This window comes from Bufo gargarizans, chromosome 8, assembly GCF_014858855.1.
Source record: "Bufo gargarizans isolate SCDJY-AF-19 chromosome 8, ASM1485885v1, whole genome shotgun sequence".
NCBI lineage: Eukaryota > Metazoa > Chordata > Amphibia > Anura > Bufonidae > Bufo > Bufo gargarizans.
This window is the reverse complement of record NC_058087.1, coordinates 31,818,919-31,838,451: the sequence shown is the minus strand read 5'-3', so window position 1 is coordinate 31,838,451 and position 19,533 is coordinate 31,818,919. Positions and strand designations below refer to the sequence as shown.

The window sequence follows — 19,533 nt, the reverse complement described above, 5'->3', positions numbered from 1 at the left end:
AGCAGACAGTATCACAAACATGAAAGGCTTAACTATAGCAGCTAACAAAACAACATCACACATAGGATTAGATACACAGCTCAGCAGACAGTATTACCGCGGCCAGGCTTAGATACCTCGCCAACAAACAGAATCAGACATGACAGGCTTAGAAACAGTAGCTCAGCAGCACAGTATCATACTGAACAGGTTTACATACAACTTATTGATACACAATTTTAATTGCAATGAAATGGCTTCCCATACTCTAGTCACATTTAGAGCTGCATTCAGGCAAGAATCATATCACAAGCACTTGGCATCACACCAGACAACATGTTGGATCAACCTTTTGAATGCAGCTCTGGATGTGAGTAGAGTATAACACAGGAACAAACCGGAGTGCATGATCAGTTTTTATTCTGATATTTTAATGTATATGCAGCAGACTCTATACATGCGCCGTCTCCGTCTCTATTCATTTTTAAGAATTTTACCTGAAGCTAAAAAATGTTAAATGAAGACAAAAATGTTCAGTTATATTTGAAAAATATGAAACGTCTGTAAATCACGACCTGCCGCAGAGACTGGCCCCGAGGATGCAGCGCGGTGTCCGGAGCCGGTAACTCAAGTGATACGTAAAAGTGAAACTGTAAAAAGCTAAAAAATATCAAAAACTGAAATCTTCCTAATACTGAGGTGAAATGATGGTTGTGATACTTGACACTTGGGGTACAGGATAATAACACTGACACTGGGGGTACAGGATAATGACACTGACACTTGGGGTACAGGATAATGACACTGACACTGGGGTACAGGATAATGACACTGACACTTGGGGTACGGTATAATGACACTGACACTTGGGGTACAGGATAAAGACACTGACACTTGGGGTACAGGATAATGACACTGACACTTGGGGTACAGGATAATGACACTGACACTTGGGGTACGGGATAATGACACTGACACTTGGGGTACAAGATAATGACACTGACACTTGGGGTACAGGATAATGACGCTGACACTTGGGGTACAGGATAATGACACTGACACTTGGGGTACAGGATGACGACGCTGACACTTGGGGTACAGGATAATGACACTGACACTGGGGGTACAGGATAATGACACTGACACTGGGGGTACAGGATAATGACACTGACACTTGGGGTACAAGATAATGACACTGACACTGGGGGTACAGGATAATGACACTGACACTTGGGGTACAGGATAATGACACTGACACTTGGGGTACAGGATAATGACACTGACACTTGGGGTACAGGATAATGACACTGACACTTGGGGTGCAGGATAATGACACTGACACTTAGGGTACAGGATAATGGCGCTGACACTTGGGGTACAGGATAATGACACTGACACTTGGGGTACAGGAGGCACCACAAGAGAGCTCAGTGCACAAAATATTTTTACAGCTTCCATTGTTTTGAATGGAAACTGTATAAATTCCTATGCACTGAGCTCCCTTTAGTGGTGGCTGCAGTTGAATCATGTATGATATTAAGAAATGTGGTTTTGTTAAAGTGTCCTCCACTTAATAAAAAAAGAAACAAAAACAGTCAGAAATCTCACTGGGGGCACACCATGTGTTGCTAAGTGGCCCTGTGAGGTCTCACCCCTTACCCCCATCATTCACCCCCCTACACCCCTGCCGTGCACACTCTTTCCCTGCCATCTCTGCCCCGCGCTCGGCTCCGTTGCCTCCATTTCTGGAGTTCTGCTTCCCTTTCTTGCCCTCTGACAATTGCTCTGGCTTTCGTTAAGAGCAGAACAGAGTGTTCGGACTTATAAATCTTGGCGTCCTGTATCTGCTCTGGCGCGGCGCCCGTCATCGGCATGTTTAACATTGTACAAAATGGCCTCTAACTTCAGATTTAGAGCAAATGAAAAAAATAATCTGCAAACACAAGCTTCAAGTCTGGCTTTTCCCCAGCATTGGTGGAGCATGGTGCACGAGTCTGCACACGGTATATACTATATGGTAAAGGAGCCTACTATAGCGGTTTATAATGCAGCGCAGAGGCGGCACAGTCATATCCGCTTTAACTGAAAGCTGATTAGAGGCGATTAGAGGTGTTCCTCCACCTACAGTTTGCTTTATATGATTTGCATCATTGCTTATGCTCCAGTCACATCCAGAGCTGCACTCAAGGTTACCCTTGTCAAACATACTATGGTCTCCCTGCACAGAGCAGTCAGCGCTGCAGGTGCATGAGCAGCACAGAGGACTTGGAGCACCTCTCTGTTTACCCTGCTGTTTACTGATCCAAATGTTGAGGCTAAAAATAGCCGAACGCTGAAAATCATGTGTTAACCACCTCAACATGTCGATGACATCATTCATTTACATTGCCTGAGCTAAAAAATAGCGTTTCCCAGGATCCAACCCATAACTGTTCCATATATGACCCTGTCCTGTCTCTGCGGTGTGATTACTGGCCGCGCCATATGTGCACAGCCATATAAAGTATAATCCAGAGCCCTCATCATCACCAGATCTCCAGGCTCCACCCCTTATCAAGGCTCCACCCACAGGTCTATGTCCACTGGTTTCTTATTATTAATTATAATATATGTATCATAAATAAAATTACATAATAACAATAATTTCCACCATTAATGTCTAAACCGCTGGTAACAAAAGTGAGGACACCCCTGAAAATGGCCAAAGTGTGCCCAATTAGCCATGTCCCCCCCCCCCCCCCCCCCGATGTCATGTGACTCGTTAGTGTTACAAGGTCTCAGGTGTGAATGGGGAGCAGGTGGGTTACATTTGGTGTTATCGCTCTCGCACTCTCTCATACTGGTCACTGGACATTTACCATGGCTCCTCGTGGCAAAGCACTCTCCGAGGATCTGAAAAAGAGAATTGTTGCTCTACATAAAGATGGCCGAGGCTATAAGAAGATCTCCACCACCCTGACACTGAGCTGCAGCGCTTTAACAAGAAAGGTGCGGTTTAACAAGAAAGGTTACACTCAGAACAGTCCTCGTCATGGTCGACCAAAGAAGTTAAGTGCACGTGCTCAGAGTCATATCCAGAGGTTGTGAGAGTGCTGCCAGCATTGCTGCAGAGGTTACAGGGGTGGGGCTCAGCCTGTCAGTGCTCAGAGTCATATCCAGAGGTTGTACGAGTGCTGCCAGCATTGCTGCAGAGGTTACAGGGGTGGGGGGTCAGCCTGTCAGTGCTCAGAGTCATATCCAGAGGTTGTGAGAGTGCTGCCAGCATTGCTGCAGAGGTTACAGGGGTGGGGGTCAGCCTGTCAGTGCTCAGAGTCATATCCAGAGGTTGTACGAGTGCTGCCAGCATTGCTGCAGAGGTTACAGGGGTGGGGGGTCAGCCTGTCAGTGCTCAGCGTTATATGCAGACGTTGTACGAGTGCTGCCAGCATTGCTGCAGAGGTTACAGGGGTCGGGGGTCAGCCTGTCAGTGCTCAGCGTCATATCCAGAGGTTGTACGAGTGCTGCCAGTATTGCTGCAGAGGTTACAGGGGTCGAGGGTCAGCCTGTCAGTGCTCAGAGTCATATCCAGAGGTTGTACGAGTGCTGCCAGCATTGCTGCAGAGGTTACAGGGGTCGGGGGTCAGCCTGTCAGTGCTCACCGTCATATCCAGAGGTTGTACGAGTGCTGCCAGCATTGCTGCAGAGGTTACAGGGGTCGAGGGTCAGCCTGTCAGTGCTCAGAATCATATCCAGAGGTTGTACGAGTGCTGCCAGCATTGCTGCAGAGGTTACAGGGGTCGAGGGTCAGCCTGTCAGTGCTCAGAATCATATCCAGAGGTTGTACGAGTGCTGACAGCATTGCTGCAGAGGTTACAGGGGTAGGGGGTCAGCCTGTCCGCGCTCAGCGTCATATCTAGAGGTTGTCTGAGTGCTGACAGAATTGCTGCAGAGGTTACAGGGGTGGGGGGTCAGCCTCTCAGTACTCAGAGTCATATCCAGAGGTTGTATGAGTGCTGACAGCATTGCTGCAGAGGTTACAGGGGTCGGGGGTCAGCCCGTCAGTGTTCAGCGTCATATCCAGAGGTTGTACGAGTGCTGCCAGCATTGCTGCAGAGGATACAGGGGTGGGGGTCAGCCTGTCAGTGCTCAGAGTCATATCCAGAGGTTGTACGAGTGCTGACAGCATTGCTGCAGAGGTTACAGGGGTGGGGCTCAGCCTGTCAGTGCTCAGCGTCATATCCAGAGGTGTATGAGTGCTGCCAGCATTGCTGCAGAGGTTACAGGGGTGGGGGGGTCAGCCCGTCAGTGTTTAGCGTCATATACAGAGCTGCAGAGGTTACAGAGGTGGGGGGTCAGCCTGTCCGCGCTCAGCGTCATATCCAGAGGTTGTACGAGTGCTGCCAGCATTGCTGCAGAGGTTACAGGGGTGGGGGTCAGCCTGTCAGTGCTCAGCGTCATATCCAGAGGTTGTACGAGTGCTACCAGCATTGCTGCAGAGGTTACAGGGGTGGGGGGTCAGCCTGTCAGTGCTCAGCGTCATATCCAGAGGTTGTACGAGTGCTGCCAGCATTGCTGCAGAGGTTACAGGGGTGGGGGGTCAGCCTGTCAGTGCTCAGCGTCATATCCAGAGGTTGTACGAGTGCTGCCAGCATTGCTGCAGAGGTTACAGGGGTGGGGGGTCAGCCTGTCAGTGCTCAGCGTCATATCCAGAGGTTGTATGAGTGCTGCCAGCATTGCTGCAGAGGTTACAGGGGTGGGGGGTCAGCCTCTCAGTACTCAGAGTCATATCCAGAGGTTGTACGAGTGCTGCCAGCATTGCTGCAGAGGTTACAGGGGTGGGGGTCAGCCTGTCAGTGCTCAGCGTCATATCCAGAGGTTGTACGAGTGCTGCCAGCATTGCTGCAGAGGTTACAGGGGTGGGGGGTCAGCCTGTCAGTGCTCAGCGTCATATCCAGAGGTTGTATGAGTGCTGCCAGCATTGCTGCAGAGGTTACAGGGGTGGGGGGTCAGCCTGTCAGTGCTCAGCGTCATATCCAGAGGTTGTACGAGTGCTGCCAGCATTGCTGCAGAGGTTACAGGGGTGGGGGGTCAGCCTGTCAGTGCTCAGCGTCATATCCAGAGGTTGTACGAGTGCTGCCAGCATTGCTGCAGAGGTTACAGGGGTGGGGGGTCAGCCTGTCAGTGCTCAGCGTCATATCCAGAGGTTGTATGAGTGCTGCCAGCATTGCTGCAGAGGTTACAGGGGTGGGGGGGGTCAGCCCGTCAGTGTTCAGCGTCATATCCAGAGGTTGTACGAGTGCTGCCAGCATTGCTGCAGAGGTTACAGGGGTCGGGGGTCAGCCTGTCAGTGCTCACCGTCATATCCAGAGGTTGTACGAGTGCTGCCAGCATTGCTGCAGAGGTTACAGGGGTCGAGGGTCAGCCTGTCAGTGCTCAGAATCATATCCAGAGGTTGTACGAGTGCTGCCAGCATTGCTGCAGAGGTTACAGGGGTCGAGGGTCAGCCTGTCAGTGCTCAGAATCATATCCAGAGGTTGTACGAGTGCTGACAGCATTGCTGCAGAGGTTACAGGGGTAGGGGGTCAGCCTGTCCGCGCTCAGCGTCATATCTAGAGGTTGTCTGAGTGCTGACAGAATTGCTGCAGAGGTTACAGGGGTGGGGGGTCAGCCTCTCAGTACTCAGAGTCATATCCAGAGGTTGTATGAGTGCTGACAGCATTGCTGCAGAGGTTACAGGGGTCGGGGGTCAGCCCGTCAGTGTTCAGCGTCATATCCAGAGGTTGTACGAGTGCTGCCAGCATTGCTGCAGAGGTTACAGGGGTGGGGGTCAGCCTGTCAGTGCTCAGAGTCATATCCAGAGGTTGTACGAGTGCTGACAGCATTGCTGCAGAGGTTACAGGGGTGGGGCTCAGCCTGTCAGTGCTCAGCGTCATATCCAGAGGTGTATGAGTGCTGCCAGCATTGCTGCAGAGGTTACAGGGGTGGGGGGGTCAGCCCGTCAGTGTTTAGCAGTCATATACAGAGCTGCAGAGGTTACAGAGGTGGGGGGTCAGCCTGTCCGCGCTCAGCGTCATATCCAGAGGTTGTACGAGTGCTGCCAGCATTGCTGCAGAGGTTACAGGGGTGGGGGTCAGCCTGTCAGTGCTCAGCGTCATATCCAGAGGTTGTACGAGTGCTGCCAGCATTGCTGCAGAGGTTACAGGGGTGGGGGGTCAGCCTGTCAGTGCTCAGCGTCATATCCAGAGGTTGTACGAGTGCTGCCAGCATTGCTGCAGAGGTTACAGGGGTGGGGGGTCAGCCTGTCAGTGCTCAGCGTCATATCCAGAGGTTGTACGAGTGCTGCCAGCATTGCTGCAGAGGTTACAGGGGTGGGGGGTCAGCCTGTCAGTGCTCAGCGTCATATCCAGAGGTTGTACGAGTGCTGCCAGCATTGCTGCAGAGGTTACAGGGGTGGGGGGTCAGCCTGTCAGTGCTCAGCGTCATATCCAGAGGTTGTATGAGTGCTGCCAGCATTGCTGCAGAGGTTACAGGGGTGGGGGGTCAGCCTGTCAGTGCTCAGCGTCATATCCAGAGGTTGTACGAGTGCTGCCAGCATTGCTGCAGAGGTTACAGAGGTGGGGGGTCAGCCTGTCAGTGCTCAGCGTCATATCCAGAGGTTGTATGAGTGCTGCCAGCATTGCTGCAGAGGTTACAGGGGTGGGGGGGGTCAGCCCGTCAGTGTTCAGCGTCATATCCAGAGGTTGTACGAGTGCTGCCAGCATTGCTGCAGAGGTTACAGGGGTCGAGGGTCAGCCCGTCAGTGTTCAGTGTCATATCCAGAGGTTGTATGAGTGCTGCCAGCATTGCTGCAGAGGTTACAGGGGTGGATGGTCAGCCTGTCAGTGCTCAGACCATACACCGCACACTGCGTCACATTGGTCTGCATGGTTGAGGTGCCTAGGGGTGCACCTTGCCTTTCTGCTGCCTGAGATGTAAACTGAAACCGCGCCCCCATTCCCCCCCCCCCCCCCAAATGCCAATCTCTTAACCTTACCCCTTCCATCCAGCCCTACTTACATACAGAACCAGACCGCCATAATGATTTCTTTCAGCCTTCTCTGGTCTTTCCAGAGTTTGACAACTACTTTTCCATCCTCCTCCCACCCTCTGAACACCCTATCCTGCCCCATCCTCTAATAATGTGCCCATTGTGTTCCCCAATACTATACTGCAGAAACAGAGAATCCCCTTGAAATCATAGTACCATGCAGATAGTACCCCCTTTAATAATTATTGGCACACAGTGCCCTAAAAAAATAACTGCACCCAGCAAATAGTGTCCCTGAAACCTATAGTGCCGTAGACACAGTGTCCTCCAAAAATAACTGTGCTAACCTGATAGTGTGCCTCCCAATGTAACAGTCCTCCCAAAAGTCCCACCAATAGTAATAATTCTCTGCCAGAGTGCACTATGTGGTAACAGTGCACCCAATAGTAATAATTATCTGCCATGTGGTAACAGTGCACCCAATAGTAATAATTATCTGCCATGTGGTAACAGTGCACCCAATAGTAATAATGTTCCTCATATTGCCCCCAGTAGTAATAATTCCCCCTATAATGTGTGCCAGTACAAAAAAAATGTCTTATAATGTTTGCCCAAAAAAAAATCCCCTTATAATGTGTGGCAGTACAAAAATACCTTCTTGTGTGTGCCAATACTAAAAATGCTCGCTTAGGACATGTGCCAGTACAAGAAAATCTCATTTAGTGCCCCATGTAGGAGAAATGTCCCCATAGTGGCCACTACCCCCTTTTAGTGCCCAGTACAACGAATGTCCCCATAGTCGTCCCCTTAGAATGTGTGCCAGTACAAAGATGATCCTTTTTACAACCGCAATGTCCCCATAGCGCTTTCTCCATTTACAAAATAATGACCCCCAGCCCATCGTGGCCAAACTCCATGCTGCCACATAAAAACAATACAAATACTTACCTCCATTCTGCGGTCAGCGATGCAGTGCAGGACACGGACCTCTTCTAGTCTGTGCCCCGAGCACAGGCAGCGCGAAAATTATGACACCGGCCTCTGATAGGATACAGAAACTAGGACTAAAGCCTTTAAGAGGAATCGGTGGCCAGGGAGACATCGCTCCGGTGCCCGGTCGCAGCATTCAACTGTATTGCTGTCCTGAGTACAGAGATGCAGATGAATATGTAGAGATGAGCATTTCTACGCTGAAAGCGCTCATTGCCCATGGCCCTTCCGCTGCCCCTACCTGATGCTGCCTCACCTCGCCTCATTGGTGGTGCACCCCTGGTCATCCCAAAAGGAAGCCTCTTCTAAAGATGATGCACAAGAAAGCCCACAAACAGTTTGCTGTAGACAAGCAATAAGGACATGGATTACTAGGGCCATGTCCTGTGGTCTGATGAGACCAAGATAGACTTATCTGGTTCAGATGGTGTCCAGCGTGCGTGGCGGCAAACAGGTGAGGAGTACAAAGACCAGGGTGTCCTGCCTATCGTCAACCCTATCGTCAAGCATGGTGGTGGAGTGTCATGGTTTGGGGCTGCATGAGTGCTGCCGGCTGTGGGGAGCTACAGTTCACTAAGGGAACCATGAATGACAACAGAGCATGATCTCTTCCCTTCAGAAACTGGGCGGCAGGGCAGAATTCCAGTATGATAACGACCCCAAACACCCCCAAGACGACCACTGGCTTGTAAAGAGACTGAGGGTAAAGGTGCTGGACTGGCCGAGCATGTCTCCAGACCTAAACCCTATTGGGCCTCCTCAAACAGAAGGTGGAGGAGCCCAAGGTCTCTAACATCCACCAGCTCCGTGATGTCCTCATGGAGGAGGGAAGAGGATTCCGGTGGCAACCTGTGAAGCTCCAGTGAACTCCATGCCCAAGAGTTAAGGCCATGCTGGAAAACAATGGTGGCCCCACACAATATTGACACTTTGGGCACAATTTGGCCATTTTACTTTTGTTGCCAGCGGTTTAGACATTAATGGCTGTGTGTTACACTGTTCTACAAGCCGTGCACTGACTATGTTACATTGTATCAAAGTGTCAGATCTTCAGTGTTGTCTTCAGGGGAGATACTGTAGGTGCTGGTCCCACCTCTGAGACCCGCTCCTATCTGCAGCCTCCAAAGTGAAGGCGAGCACACTGTGCAGGCTGACGTGCACTCCATTGATTGCTATGGGAGTTCCAAAAAAAAGGACCGTGTAAGCGTGCACAGCTATTTTCGAGAATCCTATAGCAATGCATGGAGAGTGTACAATGCAAGCGCGACCACTGCTCCATTTAACATTATGAGACTGCTAGAAATATCCAAGCTAGCGCTTTGCTATTTTGAGAACACCCATAGCAGTAAACGGAGAGCCATTGTGCATGCACTGCTACCCTGCGTTCACTTCGGGGGGCCCTGTTCTGGAGATGGGAGGTGGGAACTTGCACCTCTCTGACACTTATGGCCTATCCTAGCAATATGCCTCCCATGTCTGAGATGAGACAACCCCTTTAAAGTTATGCCCCTGGGGGTGGATTTTAGATTCCAATAGACAAACCAGATAAGACACTGTTCACATCACTATCAGAAGCAGCGCTAGTTTTTCCAATCAAGATGAGACGGCCAACGGACCCCATAATAAGTCAGTGAGGTCTTTGGGTGCTGCTGGTATCTCTTGAGCTGGACCTAGCTGAGCGCTGTGCCTTCTATCATACATGTAAGCTGCAAGGCAGATGTGAGCAGAGCCTGGAAAAGTAGAAGAGGGTCCCGTTAGTTTTTGGGCCCCTTGGTAGATGCCATGTTTGTTACTCTGGTATTTACACCCATGTACTTCTAACCACAGAAGTGCCCCAGGGTCACCTCCACTGTCGTATCTCCGGTCCAGCTAGAAATGGGACCTTGCGGCCTCCCACCTATCGTCCTATCATGACCCGACATGAGTGCGGCAAAGTATCAGCTCAGAACATTCCTGTGTCCCACTCCTTACTAAAGATACCACTTATGTTGCCTCTCAGATACTTGAGGAGGACGGAAAAATGTTGTTACATTGTATCTGCGGAGTGTCAGGAGCCGAAGAAAGGTCCAGAGAGCCAAGGTGAGCGCCAAGACCTGGACGAGTCCAAGGACCCGAGAGCATTCATGGTTCATGGAAATAATGGCTCCTGGGCGATCAACTAACAGACTTTGGGGGTCATTTACTAAGCTGACATGCGCCTAGCTTAGGTGTATTTCAGACGCGGAAGGTGGCACAACGGTTAGTTGCGCCGCTGTCTGCTACTTTGCCCTGCTTGCGCCAGTTCTAAAATTGTGGTTCTGGCGTGGGCAGGCAAGGGGAGCGGCCGACGGGGCATTCTCCATTTTCTTACGCCTGTTTTAGACATAGAAAATGGTCTAAATGTAAGACAGCTCGGAAGTGGATATAGATTTAGACCTGCGCTGGATACGCCAAAGTTATGGAGAGGCCGGCAACACTTCATAACTTCAGCGCATCCTCCGCCAGATATGGGCCTTTGTTTCTAATTCTTAATTTTTTTTCTATGTCTCTGCTTCCTGTCAGTGAATGGAAACATCCCTGTTTAATACTCATCCCTAATCCTGTCCAAATGGGATTAAAGAGCACGTGTCAGCAGGATCAGTCCTATTAAACCAGGCATACTGTCCGATAGGATTGATCCTGCTGATCAAAATGATTCCTGCCTTGTAAAAAAAAAAAAAAAAAAAAATCTTATTCCATATGCAAATAAGGGCTTCAGTGCACTGAGGGTGGGCCTTAGACCCTCAGTGCACTTCAGCTCCTCTGTTTTCTATGCCCCTCGGTGCCCTGGAGCCCCTATTTACATAAAGAATACAAGTCATGCACACGACCGTATGTATTTTGCAGTCAGCAAAAAACAGATCCACAAAAAAAACGGATGATGTCTGTGTGCGTTCTGTATTTTGCGGAATGGAACAGCCGGCCCCTAATAGAACAGTCTTAACCTTGTCCGTAATGCAGACAATAATAGGACATGTTCTATTTTCTTACGGCATGCACATGGAGTCCCTTCTGTTAACTGTCAGCTAGGGTATTATATGGGTGCTGTTACTTGGGTACTGTGTAGTACTATAGGCACTGTGTTTGCATTCTTAGCATTATGTGGCAGTATTATTTAGGCAGAGTAATGTACAAGTATTTGGGAAGTATTCTGACAGTACAGCCCATCATGTCTTCTCCTATCTGCTATATACAGTCAGGTCCATAAATATTGGGACATGGACACAATTGTAACATTTTGGGCTCTATACACCACCACAATGGATTTGAAATGCAACAAACAAGATGTGCTTTACCTGCAGACTGTCAGCTTTACCTGCAGACTGTCAGCTGTAATCTGAGGGGATTTACATCCAAATCAGGTGAACGGTGCAGGAATTACAGCAGTTTGCATCTGTGCCTCCCACTTGTTAAGGGACCAAAAGTAATGGGACAATTGGCTTCTCGGCTGTTCCATGGCCGGTGTGTGTTATTCCCTCATTATCCCAATTACAATGAGCAGATAAAAGGTCCAGAGGTCATTTCCAGTCTGCTATTTGCTATTTGCATTTGGAATCTGTTGCCGTTAACTCTCAAGATGAGATCCAAAGAGCTGTCACTATCAGTGAAGCCATCATTAGGCTGAAAAAGACACAACAAACCCATCAGAGAGATAGCAAAAACATCAGGCCTGGCCAAAACAACTGTTTGGAACATTCTTAAAAAGAAGGAACGCACCGTTGAGCTCGGCAACACCAAAAGACCCGGAAGACCACGGAAAACAACTGTGGTGGATGACCGAAGAATTCTTTCCCTGGTGAAGAAAACACCCTTCACAACAGTTTTCCAGATCAAGAACACTCTCCAGGAGGTAGGTGTATGTGTGTCAAAGTCAACAATCAGGAGAAGACTTCACCAGAGTGAATACAGAGGGTTCACCACAAGATGTAAACCATTGGTGAGCCTCAAACACAGGAAGGCCAGATTAGAGTTTGCCAAACGACATCTAAAAAAGCCTTCACAGTTCTGGAACAACATCCTATGGACAGATGAGACCAAGATCAACTTGTACCAGAGTGATGGGAAGAGAAGGGTATGGAGAAGGAAAGGAACTGCTCATGATCCTAAGCATACCACCTCATCAGTGAAGCATGGTGGTGGTAGTGTCATGGCGTGGGCATGTATGGCTGCCAATGGAACTGCTTCTCTTGTATTTATTGATGATGTGACTGCTGACAAAAGCAGCCGGATGAATTCTGAAGTGTTTCGGGCAATATTATCTGCTCCTATTCAGCCAAATGCTTCAGAACTCATTGGACGGCGCTTCACAGTGCAGATGGACAATGACCCAAAGCATACTGCAAAAGCAACCAAAGAGTTTTTTAAGGTAAAGAAGTGGAATGTTATGCAATGGCCGAGTCAATCACCTGACCTGGATCCGATTGAGCTGCATTTCACTTGCTGAAGATAAAACTGAAGGAAAATTCCCCAAGAACAAGCAGGAACTGCAGACAGTTGCAGTAGAGGCCGGCAGAGCATCACCTTGCATGGGACCCAGCGTCTGGTGATGTCTATGCGCTCCAGACTTCAGGCTGTAATTGACTGCAAAGGATTTGTAACCAAGTATTAAAAAGTGAAAGTTTGATTTATGATTATTCTGTCCCATTACTTTTGGTCCCTTAACAAGTGGGAGGCACAGATGCAAACTGCTGTAATTCCTGCACCGTTCACCTGATGTGGATGTAAATGCCCTCAAATTACAGCTGACAGTCTGCAGGTAAAGCTGACAGTCTGCAGGTAAAGCACATCTTGTTCGTTTCATTTCAAATCGATTGTGGTGGTGTATAGAGCCAAAAATGTTGGAATTGTGTCCATGTCCCAATATTTATGGACCTGACTGTATGGGGAGAGGATCCCAAATGTACGCTTTGTGCAGGAGCCTCCACTAATCTTGATCCCATCCTGGTCAGAATGTGCAAAAAGTGGAAACATGAAGATCAAATGCACAGCGGCGACTACGTCCATGGGGGAATCAGATGCCTAAGGGCTTGTTCACGCGAACGTGTTAAACCCGTGCCCGTGCTGTGGACCGAAAATTGCAGTCCACAATGCACAGGCACCATCCGTGGGGCAGGCGCATGGGGATCGCAGACCCATTCACTTGACTGGGTCCGCGATCCTTCCGTTCCGCAAAAATATAGAGCATGCTCTATCTTTTTGCGGGGCGGAAGCACGGAACGCCAGAAAGCACTCCGTAGTGTTCCATTACGTTTAGAGATGAGCGAACTTCTGTTTTAAGTTCGGCGTCTAAAGTTCGGGGGCGGGTTAGCGGAGAATCCCGATATGGATCCGGATATGGATTCCGACTTCCGTTGTGGTCCGTGGTAGCGGAATCAATAATCGGCCATTATTGATTCCGCTACCACGGACCACAACGGAAGTCGGAATCCATATCCGGATCCATATCGGGATTCTCCGCTAACCCGCCCCCGAACTTTAGACGCCGAACTTAAAACAGAAGTTCGCTCATCTCTAATTACGTTCTTCTGTTCCGCATCTCCGGATTTGTGGACCCACTGAAATGAATGGGTCTGTATCCGTGATGCTGAATGGCAACAGAACGGAGCATGTATTGCGGATCCGCAAATGCGGTCCGCAATACGGCAATGGGCATCACACGTTCGTATGAACGAGCCCAAATGCTGATGTCGGATGATAGGCACAAAACCTTTGTATAAAATCAACATTCAAAGGTACTGTGGGAAACTTATTTTAAGACTGAGTGGCCCCAAAGTGACCCAAAGTAAATGAAAATCCCCACACAGCGAGAATGTATCCAGCTATTAAGTCCCAGCATCTCTGTGAAATATCTGTGACCTTTTATTTCTCAACTCTTTCTACATTATAGGAAACAAAATCAATTTTTTCCATGGAAAGCATCAGCATGCAGGCTGGATCCACTTTGCAGACCTTAATTTGGCAGTATATTCATTAGTCATGCGCTTGCTCTTTAATACACATCCTAGTCGTCTGATTAACACAAATATCTACAGCTTTTCATGCCTCGCTGCCAAGTACCAAACTTTAATGTTTAATTCATCCACCAACATAAGCTTGCTGATTGTTTTCATTCAGTTATATACATGCGCATCAATAGTGTAGATTTATTTTAATTGTCATTGCAATATTTAGACAACACATCCAATTAAAATATATATTTTTTTATTAGCTTATATATCCAGTCAGTGATAACATGAGGTTGTCAGCCATCTACACAGACATGAGTCAAGACGCCTTTATTGATCTCTGTCTGCGGAAGGATTTCCCTATAACCTCCAGCAACAACAATACTTATCACATGGACAGGGACGCCTTCACCGACCCCTCATACCCCCTGATTCTATGTAGGTCATAGTAAAGGTAAAGAAATTTTATAAAGAATATTAATGTCAATGCTAATCTTCATACATTACTTATCCTGTACCGATCCTCACTATTCTGCCGGTGCAGTCACTGTGTACATACATTACATTACTTATCCTGTACTGATCCTCAGTTACATCCTGTATTATACCCTAGAGCTGCACTCACTATTCTGCTGGTGCAGTCACTGTGTACATACATTACTTATCCTGTACTCCTCCCGAGTTACATCCTATATTATACTCCAGAGCTGCACTCACTATTCTGCTGGTGCAGTCACTGTGTACATACATTACTTATCCTGTACTGATCCTCAGTTACATCCTGTATTATACCCCAGAGCTGCACTCTCTATTCTGCTGGTGCAGTCACTGTGTACATACATTACTTATCCTGTACTGATCCTCAGTTACATCCTGTATTATACCCCAGAGCTGCACTCTCTATTCTGCTGGTGGAGTCACTGTGTACATACATTACTTATCCTGTACTGATCCTTAGTTACATCCTGTATTATACTCCAGAGCTGCACTCACTATTCTGCTGGTGCAGTCACTGTGTACATACATTACATTACTTATCCTGTACTGATTCTGAGTTACATCATGTATTATACTCCAGAGCTGCACTCACTATTCTGCTGGTGCAGTCACTGTGTACATACATTACTTATCCTGTACTGATCCTGAGTTACATCCTGTATTATACTCCAGAGCTGCACTCACTATTCTGCTGGTGCAGTCACTGTGTACATACATTACTTTTCCTGTACTGATCCTGAGTTACATCCTGTATTATACTCCAGAGCTGCACTCACTATTCTGCTGGTGCAGTCACTGTGTACATACATCACTTATCCTGTACTGATCCTGAGTTACATCCTGTATTATACTCCAGAGCTGCACTCACTATTCTGCTGGTGCAGTCACTGTGTACATACATCACTTATCCTGCACTGATCCTGAGTTACATCCTGTATTATACTCCAGAGCTGCACTCACTATTCTGCTGGTGCAGTCACTGTGTGCATACATTACTTATCCTGTACTGATCCTGAGTTACATCCTGTATTATACTCCAGAGCTGCACTCACTATTCTGCTGGTGCAGTCACTGTGTACATACATTACTTATCCTGTACTGATTCTGAGTTACATCCTGTATTATACTCCAGAGCTGCGCTCACTATTCTGCTGGTGCAGTCACTGTGTACATACATCACTTATCCGGTACTGATCCTGAGTTACATCCTGTATTATACACTAGAGCTGCACTCACTATTCTGTTGGCTTCAGAGATCAGACCTGCTTGTTCAGTGTCTATCCTGTGATAGTGACTTTTCAGCTGGCACTGCAGTGTAATCTTAGGTAATGTTATTGTACATGTTATTGTGGCAGTGATTATCACCTTTCTTGCTCCGAGTTTATTTATTTTTTAGTTTTTACCTACAATGTAATTTTCTGATGTAGATCTTGCTACAATGTATCCATCCTCCTTCCTGGAGAGATAACTTTCACATGAGGCAGATTTTGATGCAGAAATCCCTGAGACGACAAATCACCTGGATGGGGTTGTTTTGGTGGGAAGCACATGGATTTCTGCACGCTCCATTCAGATGAATAGAACTGCCGGGTGCGAAGGCGCCCTAACGAGCTGAGCGCTTGTCACTGAGTCAGAACAGGTTATTTAGCCATTTCCTTACAATGACAGCTAGCGGAGATCTTGAAAATGGTTATGATATGAACTGAACTACACCAACCCCGATTCATCAAAACCAGTGCCTGCTGCAGCAGTCCTGTGCTGTCATTTATGACAAGGCATGGATACTGTGCCGCCTCTGGCAGTTCCTGCACCAATTTGGAGCTTCTCTAGATATCAGTCATTATTTCCACCAGCCCGCACCCCACCCTTGTCACGTCCCCGTTTCTTAAAATTGGTGAGGGTGGTGTAAAATGTTAATTGCAACTAGAAAATTTGCAATTGCATTAAAAAGTCACCAAAAATGGTGTAGGGGAATAATGAATTTCCCTCGAAAGTTGCAAAATGTTGTGCTCTGTTGACATAAAACTTTAACCCCTTCATATCTGAGGCATCAGCGGGTCAGTGCCTCTGGTAGGTAATGGGCCTGTAATGAGCGCTCGTTTCCTCCTCTGCTGACTGAGCTAATGGCACGCGGCCTGGCATCCTCTTATTGGTTTGCTATTGATCGGCCTCTATTATTAATACTGTCTATCTAATAACATCTGAAGGTATTGGACGTCTCCTTGCTGACTGCGGCTCTATGGTAACTCGCTGCTTCCTAATTAGATAAAGCAGATTACATGACAACACCAGACCCCGGCTGCGCCTCTAATCACCGCTCCTTATTGTTCTCTGCTTTCCTGCGTTGTGTCCATGTAGTAAACAAAACCGAGAGATGTGACCCCCACACCCAGGGTATATCAGGGGTTTCCCCCCCCCCCCCCCACTCTGTAAATTATAAGAATATTGCCAGATGCCAAGGAGTTTGGTGACCGTGCACACACAAGGCCGCAGGCTGAGCACATGTATACCGGTCACAGAGCCACAAGGGGACTTCTAATATACATGGTTACTTATACCGCCAGCCAAAGCTGCTGCAGAACCACTTGCTGATGAGAAAATCTTTTTTTTTTTTTTTTTTATAAAGATGTTTTGTAGCAGCTGATGTGTATTATAATGTTCTGCAGCAGCTGAGGTGTGTAGGATGAGGTTCTGCAGCAGCTCAGGTGTATATTATGATGTTCTGCAGCAGCTGAGGTGTGTAGTATGAGGTTCTGCAGCAGCTGAGGTGTGTAGTATGAGGCTCTGCAGCAGCTAAGGTGTGTAGTATGAGGTTGTGCAGCAGCTGAGGTGTGTAGTATGAGGTTCTGCAGCAGCTGAGGTGTGTAGTATGAGGTTCTGCAGCAGCTAAGGTGTGTAGTATGAGGCTCTGCAGCAGCTGAGGTGTGTAGTATGAGGCTCTGCAGCAGCTGAGCTGTGTAGTATGAGGCTCTGCAGCAGCTAAGGTGTGTAGTATGAGGTTGTGCAGCAGCTGAGGTGTGTAGTATGAGGTTCTGCAGCAGCTGAGGTGTGTAGTATGAGGTTCTGCAGCAGCTGAGGTGTGTAGTATGAGGCTCTGCAGCAGCTGAGGTGTGTAGTATGAGGCTCTGCAGCAGCTGAGGTGTGTAGTATGAGGCTCTGCAGCTGCTAAGGTGTGTAGTATGAGGTTGTGCAGCAGCTGAGGTGTGTATTAGGAGGTTTTGCAGCAGCTGAGGTGTGTAGTATGAGGTTCTGCAGCAGCTAAGGTGTGTAGTATGAGGCTCTGCAGCAGCTAAGGTGTGTAGTATGAGGTTGTGCAGCAGCTGAGGTGTGTAGTATGAGGTTCTGCAGCAGCTGAGGTGTGTAATATGAGGTTCTGCAGCAGCTGAGGTGTGTAGTATGAGGCTCTGCAGCAGCTGAGGTGTGTAGTATGAGGCTCTGCAGCTGCTAAGGTGTGTAGTATGAGGTTGTGCAGCAGCTGAGGTGTGTATTAGGAGGTTTTGCAGCAGCATGAGGTGTGTAGTAGAGGTTTGCAGAGCTAAGGTGTGTAGTATGAGGTTCTGCGCAGCTAAGGTGTGTAGATGAGGCTCTGCAGCAGCTGAGGTTGTAGTCTTAGGCTCTGTCACAGCTGAGCTGTGTATATGAGGCTCTCACAGCTAAGCTGAGGTGTGTAGTATGAGGCTCTGCAGCAGCTGAGGTGTGTAGTATGAGGCTCTGCAGCAGCTGAGGTGTGTAGTATGAGGCTCTGCAGCTGCTAAGGTGTGTAGTATGAGGTTGTGCAGCAGCTGAGGTGTGTATTAGGAGGTTTTGCAGCAGCTGAGGTGTGTAGTATGAGGTTCTGCAGCAGCTAAGGTGTGTAGTATGAGGCTCTGCAGCAGCTAAGGTGTGTAGTATGAGGTTGTGCAGCAGCTGAGGTGTGTAGTATGAGGTTCTGCAGCAGCTGAGGTGTGTAATATGAGGTTCTGCAGCAGCTGAGGTGTGTAGTATGAGGCTCTGCAGCAGCTGAGGTGTGTAGTATGAGGCTCTGCAGCTGCTAAGGTGTGTAGTATGAGGTTGTGCAGCAGCTGAGGTGTGTATAAGGAGGTTTTGCAGCAGCTGAGGTGTGTAGTATGAGGTTCTGCAGCAGCTAAGGTGTGTAGTATGAGGCTCTGCAGCAGCTAAGGTGTGTAGTATGAGGTTGTGCAGCAGCTGAGGTGTGTAGTATGAGGCTCTGCAGCAGCTGAGGTGTGTAGTATGAGGCTCTGCAGCAGCTGAGGTGTGTAGTATGAGGCTCTGCAGCTGCTAAGGTGTGTAGTATGAGGTTGTGCAGCAGCTGAGGTGTGTATTAGGAGGTTTTGCAGCAGCTGAGGTGTGTAGTATGAGGTTCTGCAGCAGCTAAGGTGTGTAGTATGAGGCTCTGCAGCAGCTAAGGTGTGTAGTATGAGGTTGTGCAGCAGCTGAGGTGTGTAGTATGAGGTTCTGCAGCAGCTGAGGTGTGTAATATGAGGTTCTGCAGCAGCTGAGGTGTGTAGTATGAGGCTCTGCAGCAGCTGAGGTGTGTAGTATGAGGCTCTGCAGCTGCTAAGGTGTGTAGTATGAGGTTGTGCAGCAGCTGAGGTGTGTATTAGGAGGTTTTGCAGCAGCTGAGGTGTGTAGTATGAGGTTCTGCAGCAGCTAAGGTGTGTAGTATGAGGCTCTGCAGCAGCTAAGGTGTGTAGTATGAGGTTGTGCAGCAGCTGAGGTGTGTAGTATGAGGTTCTGCAGCAGCTGAGGTGTGTAATATGAGGTTCTGCAGCAGCTTAGGTGTGTAGTATGAGGTTGTGCAGCAGCTGAGGTGTGTAGTATGGCAGCTGAGGTGTGTAGTATGAGGTTGTGCAGCAGCTAATGTGTGTATTAGGAGGTTCTGCAGCAGCTGAAGGGTGTTTTCTGAGGTTCTGCAGCAGCTGAGGTGTGTATTATGAGGTTCTGCTGTAGTTGGATGGTGGAGTTTGCAGTGGTCTGAAAGCTTCTGCTACTGTTTTGCCTCCCCATGCTTTATACTGCAGCGATGCTTGTTTAGAGTGACTGCTTACAATATAAAACAAAATAGCTCAAGATTGAGAATATTCACTGACAGAATAA

At 48.3% G+C, this 19,533-nt stretch overlaps 1 protein-coding gene across 5 annotated transcripts in view; it reads right to left on the bottom strand.

Moving 5' to 3' along the window:
- LOC122945873 (tensin-like) overlaps positions 1-19,533 on the bottom strand; it is a 317,732-nt gene that overhangs the window by 149,405 nt on the left and 148,794 nt on the right. The gene's annotated exons all lie outside the window — the stretch shown is intronic.